Raw genomic sequence first — 8,740 nt, forward strand, 5'->3', positions numbered from 1 at the left:
ATAACATCAAGCAAAGTATATAAGAAGAGCAAGAAAACATGCTGCCCCACAGATGAGAAATAGCCCCAGAAGCTTTCTAATTGAAGCTCATCTGATTCAATAGTTGTTGCCTCGGAACCACAAGATTTCCTTGACAACCACTTGTCATGGATCCTCTGGAGTTCACCATTCTCTGATAGGGTGAGTATGGCGGTAGACAGGTCCAAGGCTAAAGGGGAGTCTCTTGGAAATGCCTTAATAAGAACACAAAAACTATAAAAATCAATTGAACTAAACAAATGCATTTAAGAAGATTATATTGGTATCAATATTGACTGTCAAAAATAATGAGCACAGGATAAACTGAAAAATTTCCACAGACATGAGCCAGTTAAATTATGGTTTCTGAGAAGATTGATGATGTGTTATTAGAAAACTCAAGCAAAGATATAGTTCAATGGCCATGAATATCGGTTTTTGTGTTCTATTTCAAATGCTTTATACTGAAACAAAACTGAGGGTCAGGATATGGCCAACCTTTAAAAGAAAACATCTTATATTCAAAGCAATCATTCATTAGCTTCTCTTAAAGAGAAGTATGACACCAGCTCTAAGTGCAATTATTTCAATGGTAAATATACTTGAAACTCTTGTACTTAAACCCAACCTTGGAACTTCTTTGGTTTATAGTTCATCTAGAAGCCATTCTTATTTCTTTGCTTCCAAATAAACCATATTCTTTTTTGTTTACCCCATCTCTGTGTAAAGAATATGGTTCTGTCCACCTTGATACTGTCACATAAAATATTCTATATATTTTTCTTATTTTTTAATTTTAACTGTTAGTGCTTTGGTTACTTATCAATTCACTTCTGTGCTAACTAACCTGCACACACATCAACCTTCAAGCAATTAGAATCCAGCTAAAATTTTACAAAAGTTTCTATTCAAGGCCATGTAATATGAAAGATAATAAAATCAACTGGATGAGCAGGTGTAGAAATGACAACTAAATTAATCAACATGTTGAGATACTTACAAATCCCCACCCGCTTTTGGTGAACTCTTGGCCTCTAATTTTAAACTTGCAGTGATCTGACAGGAAGAGCTCTATATATGACTGTTCATCAACCACAGCAGCAACAGTTCTGTTCTCAAGGGCAGCAGCATATTCTTCCGGTGAGCCAAGAGCAACTAGTCTAGATTTTGGGATGTTGAGTTCCTCCATCAAATAGTTTTCAGCAAAAGATCCTACTTGGAATCCTATCCGTTCATTGCTAGTCACCAAGGAATCAATTCCTGTGATGGGGAGGAAAGCTGTTGCACTGTGAGTATTGATGTCAGGCTTGCTGTATAGCTTGAGTTGATTATGAGAACCACAAAAAGCCAGATGATAATCACAACACGACCAAGTGTGCTCACTGTATTTTCTCCTGGAAATTTGAAGAATCCAGAGTTGGCACTATTGGGTAAGGTACTATTAAGATCCAGTAAAGTAATATATTGTAGACTGTCAAAATGGAAATACTTACTGTGCGCAAAAAACATAGTAGAGAAGCTGAACCTGCAAGATTAAAAAAAAAGTGGCAGATGAAACATTACAGAAAGAACTATCTTAAGATGATGCAAAAAATTCACTTGTCTGTGTTGAACCACATTGTCAGGTTAGATACACCATGACTGGTTCTTTTATTGTTCATTCATGTGAGGTACACAAATTTTTTATTTTTATTTATTTTGGCACATTCAACAGAAGTTAGATGCTGGTCTATCCTTAAACATGAAAGCCATATGTTGATACATGTACACAAAAATTTCTGTCTTATATGTCCGATGTACAAAGTTCTCACCATAGTATTGTGGCTATTTGTTTCCTAGGAGGTCCTCGGAATTCATCATTTATTCTATGTTCAAGAATCCACACAACAGTTCCAATAATAAGGAAAAAATGCTGCTGTGACAGCCCACATATATGGAGTAAATGGTCTTAAGAATGCCCAGGCACTTGAATTTGACTTCCTGACTGGGGCCACCACAACTAGTCCTGACTCTATATATGGCTGAGTAAAATCCACTATCTTTGTTCTGTTTGGGACAATTGCAATGTCACCTACAACAGCATCAAAAACCTACAAAACAAAGTCACAGGATCAATTGGAGCCATATACAATGTTTTATCTGTAATTGTAAGGGAAAAAAGGTATAATTTCTCATTAAATTATACTCACATTTGTTGTGATCATATTTACAAGCTCAGAGTAGCTTGGATTCTTACGACCATCTCCAAAGAGAATGAACCTATGTGGAACTGCATAAGGAAGCAACTCTATGGCAGCAAGGAAGACATCTATGCAATATCCTTGGACTGTATCAGTACCATTTACTCGTGATCGTGAGACAAAGTCCTGATAACTAACTCGGTTTGGAACTCCAATTCTCAATTGCCTTCCATTGTTTGCAAAAACCCATCCACGAGGCTTCTCTGTAGTTCCTCCAGGCCATACCACACCGTCTAATTGCTGACTCAAACTAGAACGGTTTGGTGGTCTTGTATAAAGTGTCTCGGGTCACAACAGATAGTCCAGAATAATTAGACCAGTATCCAATCTGCCTATGACCAGTTTCAATCACGTTAAGGATATCATACGAAGGATGGAGTGGAGATCTGTCAGACTAAATTGAATAGGTCCCGTCAAACCTGTCATATTGGTCCGCAAAATGTTGTCAAGCAGTTGCTTCCCCCATAAAACCAAAGGACTACATCTTTCATTCACTTGATTTTTTTTTTTTTTTTTTTTTTTTGAAGAGCTTTCATTCACTTGATTGATCACACATTACAAGGGATTTCATATTTATAATGAGATTTACCGAATTTGAAAATAGGTCAACTACCAATTTATTACATTTATATTTTGATTTTGAATTTCCTTAGGAATATAATTGCTTGGCCCAATCCCTTGATTTACTCGAACCAATCATCCTTGATTTCATCTTCAATTTGTGGAAGTGTCATACTTTTCCAATACAGGACATCTAAAGTTCTTTGTCATTGCTGAAGCTACTCTGTCCTTGTTGATATATATAACTTATTTTACATTTTTTTTTTTGGCATTTTGAAGGCTGAATATGAATAAGAAATATCCGGCTTTTTGAGAGAGAGAAGTGGGGCTTTAGCATTCGCGCACATGTATGTATGCAAGTACTTGTATAAAGTGAGGCTTCATTTTGGTCTATCACAAGGCCTCTATTTTATAAAATACTGTATGAGAATTGTTGGCGTTTGAATTCCCAATGTTTACTTTCTCAAGTCCCTCCGATGCTTTCTTCAAAGCATCATATCAGTGCATAATATATTGCGTCTGTTGGTATATTTATGCCTTCAGATGTGTGGAATAGAATGTTTATGCCATAAATTACAACATATTTGATTGCCTCCATAGGCCTTTAAGAAAAAGAATAAAAAGATCTCATCAAAAAAAAAAAAAGAATAAAAAGGGCCATATTTGTTTTGATTTACAACAACTTGGCCATTTTAATTCAAGAACAATAATTATTTATCTTTCTTCTCTTAAAAAAAAAAAAAAAAAATCAAGAAGAACAATTGAATTTTTGTTGGTGGTCTTGCTCCTTTTTTGGGCATGTGATTTCTGTTTCCTAACTTTGCTCCTTTGTAGTACTGCTTGATTTACATCTCTGGTAATGTTTCAGACTATTCTTTTGCTTTTAGAACAGTGTGGAAAACTCAATCAGTGCCTGCCATTTGCATCATTATATTGTCTATCTGATAACTAAGATTTGTATAATGTGTATCCTCTTCAAATGAACAGGTGAGATGGCTTTACTAAGATTTGGGGCTGAAACATCTATCGAGGAGTACATTATTGGCCCAGACAACGAGATTATGGATGATGACCAGGATCTATCTGGTGAAACTGACATCTCCTGGATTGCCAGACCTGTTACAAGACAGAGTACTGTTGGCCTTGTGTCTCGGCATGGAAGCATGGCAAGTCGTAGCGGTCTTGTAGATCCTCTTGTGACCCTCTTTGGCAGTGTCCATGAGAAGCTCCCTGAAACGGGAAGCATGCTTTTTCCACACTTTAGCAGCATGTTCAGCGTTGGAGGAGGAAATCAACCGAGACAGGAAGAGTGGGATGAAGAGAGTCTTGCAATAGGATAGAGGGTGAGGAGTACGTATCTGATGCTGCTGCTGGTGATTCTGATGACAATTTGCAGAGTCCATTGATCTCACGTCAGACAAGCAGCCTACAAAAGGAGTTGGGCCCACCTCCCCATGGCAGCCTTTCAAGCATGAGGCACGGCAGTACTACACAAGAACCAGTCAGTAGCATGGAGGAGGGTGTGCCGGCGCCTGTATCTGTGCGTGGGTCTCTAGTTTCTATTCCTGGTGTTGATGCCACACAAGATGGTGAGGTCATCCAGGCTGCTGCTTTGGTAAGTCAACCTGCTCTTTATTCTGCATATCTTATGAAGCAGCATACAGTTGGACCAGCTATGGTACACCCGTCCGAAGTTGCTGCAAAAGGGCCAAGTTGTGCTGATCTTTTTGAACCAGGAGTGAAACATGCATTGGCTGTTGGGGTGGGACTTCAAATACTTCAGCAGGTAAAAAAAAGATAGTATCTACTGGAGCCCTTATAGTTTCTTTTTGTTTGAACTTTAAACGATGTATGTCTATTGGTCTTTCTAGTTAACGGCATGCAGCATGGTAAAACATCTCCTTTGCAAATCTTTATTTTTGTTTTCTAGGTAGCAGCTGTTTTTTAGGTTTTATGGGAAATTGAACAGGCTAGGTACAATTTATTCTTCTACAAGCTGCTAAAAGACTAATTAACTAATGAAATATATGTGTGTTTGAATTCATTGTGTTGCATGCATAACATCTACTGTATAAGAATTATGAGTCATTACAAGCAAAACTCATGAATGTTGATACATCACTACATCCATTTGTAATCATCATTTAAAGAGACAAAAAACCTCAAAACCTGACACTCTATTGTGATATTGTTTTTTATTTGAGTTCAACTAACACTCTTTTGTCTACGTTAGAATAGCAAAATTTGGTCTATTGGAATGTTATTTTTCATTTGAGTTCACTAAGCCTTTTGTTAAGTTAAAGAAAATTATAAGAAACCGAATCACTTGGAATCATCAAAATCATACGATCCTACCAATTTTGAACGATCGTAAAGATTCTTGAATGATCCGAATCTTTTTGGGCAGATGGAATCGTAAAATCATAGGATCGTAAGATCCATATCGAGATTTTATCAACCATAATCCTCATTATGAAATGAGAAAGGATGGTTTATAGTGGCTCCTTTTCACAATATATATATTCTATTCAAAAGTTAGTGACTCCTTTTTTATTTTTTTATAATAATAATAATATTGTGGCTATAAAGTATCACTTGACTCATGACTTAAATATGGTACGTGGTTGGAATTTTCCTCATTGCAATTTTCCACCGAGGGTGTCCTATACGTTCTACAATTTTCTACTAAGGGTGTCCTATGTTTTGCAATTTCCACAAAGAGAGAATGTGGGAATTTTATTTTTGACAACGCACATTCATGTGCAAACATCTTTATCATTGTAATTTCTTAGTTGTGTCCTTGAGCTTAAAAAAAAAAAATGAACAGTCTCTCTCACAATTTTTTTTTCTTTCTTTTGCTGAATTTTTTAATTATTTCTTAGAATATAAGCTTATCTCACACTTAAACTTCCTATATCTTATTCTTACCCTTAAACTTTATGTTAACGGATGCTCCTATGACAATATTAATAAACTATTTTAAGAAAATTTTTATTCCACTTTTATGAGAAATTAAAAAATCTATCAAAATATTAATTGTTTTTTTTTTCGTAAAATTTTTCTTAAAATAATTTATTAATAATTACCCTAGCCACCGCACACCCTTGGTGCGATGGTCACTCTGAGGGGGGCAAGGGCCGGGATTCAAGATTCTAGGAAGGAGTTTCACACATATATACACTTAGATTAAGTTAGAGTAGAATTTTTATCTTATAAAAAAACACACACACACACACACACACAATTACCCTAAGGCACCCTTTTACATTTCTCTTATTAATAAAGCTCGCGTCTTTCGTTTTGTTATCAAAGGTACAGAATCCTACGCATTACTTTCTGACTAAAATTATACTACGTGTGCGTTTGGATGCAAATGATTCAGCATTGCATTTGCGTTTTTGTTTTTGGCTAGGTCTTACAGCACTGTTCACCACCTAGCCAAAAACACAAAAACACACATACCATATATTTCTGGGTCCCACGGCACTATTCATACCTTTAAAAATTATTTTGCTATAGTATTTTTAGCAATAAGTTTTTAATTTTTAACAAATAAGCGGTATTCAAATAGACTCTAGCTGTGTAGGTTGAAAAACATTTAAAAGGGTTTGTACATATGTAAAAGATAAACAAAATTAACACAAACCTGTTGTTGTCAAAGACCGAAAGTGAAAAACTACGCAAATAAAAAGATTAAAATAATCATAAATGAAGCGTAATGCCCTCAAAGTCATTACAAAACAGGATTCCCTACTAGCTTTTAAATTATGGACTATCTGGCCTTTTGCCCCTTTGGGGCAAAATATTTGGCATTATGCCCTTGTTTTGAAACTATATAAGGGTGTGCCCTTGTTTCAATACTTGACTATTCTAAAACCGAGTTACTTAAGTTACTTGATTATAACAAGGATGAGTTCTAGGCAGGTTTTCCCACGCTGGCATTCCAGCGTGGCTTTTGGGCATTAAAAAATTCCCGCGTTACTGTTTGTAACTCGGCAATGAGGAAACTGAGTTACTGATGGTATTTGAAATTGCTTACTACCATGTGAAGCTGAACCCGATGAATGGGAAATCAAGTTATAAACATTACTCGGCTCTAGTATAATCGAGTGGTTTTGCTACATTTTGACTACATTTCAAATCACGTAATTTGCATGTGAAGCGTAACTCAATGAATGGGAAATCAAGTTATTAAATTTACTCGGCTTTGGTAAAATCGAGTTGTTCTGCTATTTACTTCTCCCTTCCAGAAATCAACTTCCTCATGCAATTCTCCTCATCATTTTCAAATCAGCTTCTTCTCATTTTCAGAAATTAATGTTATCTCTCTATCATCTTAGGTGAGAAACTCATTTTCTTCTTTGATATCATAGAGAATTTTATTATGTAGGTAAAAGTAGTAGATATTATAAAAGTTTATCAACCATAATGTATGTTTTTGTTAGAGAATAATTTTCATTTAATAGGTTGTATTACTTGTGCTTTGGTATTTTCTTGAATGAGTGTTGTGTGAGTAGATTAGGGTTATATTAGTTGTTTGGTGTTATTTGGTACTACAAGAAATGTACAATAATCTATAAAAACGGTGATGAGTGTTATGTGTGTACATTGGATTATATTGGGTATTTGCTGGTGTAAATTTCATTGATAAAAAATTAAAATTAGTTAGATTTGCTAAAGCTAATAAACAGTTAATATTTAGATTTGCAAAAGTTAAATGTACATACTCATCATTGGTCGAGACATTAACAACAATATCTTCTATTGCACACAACGTGTAGACATTAATAACAACGTCTAATGTTTATGGACAAATTTGAGTGTTAGTATTTCATTTTTAGCATGTAATAGTACAAAAATTTATGAATGTCTTTATCGTGTACCATCTTATGTAGCATTACATTATTTACCAATAGTTGATGCACACTATTAATTTGATCATTTGATGTTATTGTATTCAGCGTCAATGTCTAGTTCCGGCAACCTATAACTCTATAGGCCTCACAATGTGTTCACTGCTATGGGTCACTGCTGGGTATTGGAAGATGAGTTCAGCTATCCAATTAATCCGAATCTACGAAATAGTGCTTACGTTCACAATACCATAAGACAGGAGTGTGTTTGGTTATTTCGTGAACAATAAATGTTTTACAATGAGTTGGTTGGTTTTAAGTTGTCAGTGCCTCGGCAACTCGCATCACAGATGCCCAAAGACACGATCGACGAACTTCGTAAAGCATTGAACCAAATAAGAGAAGAAAATAATCGAATGAACATACGTCTTAATCAATATCGGACCCAAGTCGAGATTCGAGAGTCAATGGAGGGAGGGTGGTACGATCACGCACAATTCATCCAATCACTTCTTGCTGATCCCATTTATTTGTCAGATGTGGAGATGTCAGATGAAGAGTAATCGTGTCGTGGTGTAATTAGACTTTGTTGGAGAACTATTTTGTTTAAGTATGTTTTAAATGTATGTGTATCACTGTTGTTGCATTTATACTATGTAAACCTTGTTATTGATTGTAAGGAGCACGCACGTTATTCGTAATATAGATTATTCTCACATAATGCATAAAAGTTAAATATTTCCACATATAATGTTTTTCAATAAGCAGGTAGAACATAATACAGAAAACTCAAAATAACTTACACGATGTCACCAATATGCATGGATTGCATATTGAACACTAACACTACTAACAAAAAGTCCTTAACCCTAGACATAACACACATACAACATAGGCAGTCACTCTGACAAGTAGTCCTCATAGTTGAGGACATTGTTACGTTCCGCCGGAGTAAGTTACCTGTTCGTTGCGACAGCCTACTCTTCTGCCAGTTGTAGCATGTGATACCTGGACCTATGCAGTATCATTAGATTGTTCTTTTTTTTTTTTTTTTTTTTTTTTTTTTTT

At 35.4% G+C, this 8,740-nt stretch overlaps 1 pseudogene; it reads right to left on the reverse strand.

Annotated features, from left to right (window-relative positions):
* Positions 1-2,829, reverse strand: part of LOC112010596 (glutamate receptor 3.2-like) — a 5,206-nt pseudogene extending 2,377 nt beyond the window's left edge.
* Between the last annotated feature and the right edge of the window lie 5,911 nt (positions 2,830-8,740).

This window comes from Quercus suber, unplaced genomic scaffold, assembly GCF_002906115.3.
Source record: "Quercus suber isolate HL8 unplaced genomic scaffold, Cork oak 2.0 scaffold_831, whole genome shotgun sequence".
Taxonomy (NCBI): Eukaryota; Viridiplantae; Streptophyta; class Magnoliopsida; order Fagales; family Fagaceae; genus Quercus; species Quercus suber.